A 2,001-nucleotide genomic window follows, 5' to 3' on the forward strand; every position below is an offset into this window, starting at 1 on the left:
AGTCTTAAGAGTTAAACAAACTCAAGGAATTGTACAAGGATACCACACAAAATTTTTTTGTAAAACCAGAAGATCGTTTTATATTGTTATATATAATTGTCATTACATTAGTTATTATAAGTTTGTACTTAGTTATTAAGTATCGATGTAGTATACCAAAATTATATTCACCTGAAATCGCAGAACCTCATAATGTACAAGAAATTGCTAAGTCTCGCACCGCCTAGGCCTGCAGTTTTTTTTTATTCTTTACATAAAACATAGGAGAAAAATGTTTAATATTTAGCCCCCATAGTAGGGTGAAAAGGCCGACTCCGGATACCCTCGCTTCACCACCCCTCCGCCTATACTGCGTTTGATCGCGCTTGATCGCGCTTGATCGTGCTTGATAACCCCCCACCACACCTCCTATCATCACATACATCATCACCACCCCACCCCGCCCATATCTCGGTAACGGTAATCGCGGTGAATAGCCCTCCGCCTCACCTCCTACCAATACATACGTCATCACCACTCCACCCCGCCCGTACCACGGTAACGTTGATCGCGGTGGATAACCCCCCCCCCCCGCCTTACCTCCTACCATCACATACATCATCACCACCCCACCCCACCCATATCTCAGTAACGCTGATCGCGGTGAATAGCCCTCCACCTCACCTCCTACCAATACCTCGGCAACGTTGGCCGCGCTTGATAACCCCCCGCCTCACCTCCTACCATCACAAACATCATCACCACCCCACCCCGCCCATATCTCGGTAACGTCGACCGCGGTGAATAGCCCCCCGCCTCACTTCCTACCGTAATATACATCATCACCACTCCACCCCGCCCATATCACGGTAACGTTGATCGCGGTGGATAAACCCCCGCCTCACCCCGACACAAACCACAACGCCCGCTCACAGACGCTCACCACGCGTCGGCCGCCTCGTCCGTGGCGCGCTCTGTCCGTCACGTGGACGGACTCATCGGCCGACGTCCGCTAGACCCGTATATCACCGACGGTGGCGCCATCTATCCGATAATCGGATGGACGCGGTTTTACGAATTTTATCATATATACATACGTACATACATACATACATACATACGTACATACATACAAGCAGGATACCAAGTCAAATATTAACACGATTTAATTGTTTAATATAATTTGTTGTTTATTCAATACAAATATCATATATACATATAAAAAATAGGTTATTGAGGTTATTGTGTTATAATGAACATGGGTGGTGCTAAAGATCACCCGACAAAATCGTACGATTTAGATTTACATAAATGGGCTCGACTATTACTATTATCACGATTATTACCAACATCATACGGTTCTGATTTACATCTACAGTCTCGAAGGCCGACATTATTACTACGCTTGTTATTAAGTTCATTTTTTACATTTTCAATAAATTCCATGCCTTTATATAATAATACGAATACACATTTGGAGTTGTGCATGGCGTGTTGTTGCCACACTTCATCATTTTCCTCCCATTGCCCCAACAATAAGCCGCAGTAGTGACATTGAACCAAGTCGCCCGTTCTGGAATAAGTGAATCCGCATTCGGCCAGCGAATATTTATCTTGACACGATCGAGGCGAGTGCGAATCGAATGTTTTTAGCCTCGATAAAAAGCTTGTATACTAAGGATATTCAGGATCCGAGTTCTCATGTACTAAACGCACTAGTGATCGGGAATCGGCGGTAAGTTTTAATAAATTCATTGCAAATGAAGCGTATGAAAATGTTTTAAATCGTGAATAAAGCGTGTTCTAACTGTTAACGTTTAAACGTGAATAAGACACTTCTAGCCAGTGTAACCGTCTGTAAGCAACTGTCGGCTATACGGTGATAGCTAGCGGGCATTGCAAGTTATATGCAGATAATAATAATATAAATTAAAATATTTGAATGGTGATACAATATTTTGTTATCCCCCCAGTTATCAGATAACAGTCTTGACCGTCGTAGACAGATTTGCGGCATATTAT

At 43.4% G+C, this 2,001-nt stretch overlaps 1 pseudogene; it reads right to left on the bottom strand.

The window, feature by feature from the left end:
* Positions 1 to 1,254: 1,254 nt before the first annotated feature.
* Positions 1,255 to 1,734, bottom strand: LOC132938067 (death-associated inhibitor of apoptosis 1-like; annotated as a pseudogene).
* Between the last annotated feature and the right edge of the window lie 267 nt (positions 1,735 to 2,001).

The sequence above is a fragment of the Metopolophium dirhodum genome, chromosome 2, assembly GCF_019925205.1.
Source record: "Metopolophium dirhodum isolate CAU chromosome 2, ASM1992520v1, whole genome shotgun sequence".
NCBI lineage: Eukaryota > Metazoa > Arthropoda > Insecta > Hemiptera > Aphididae > Metopolophium > Metopolophium dirhodum.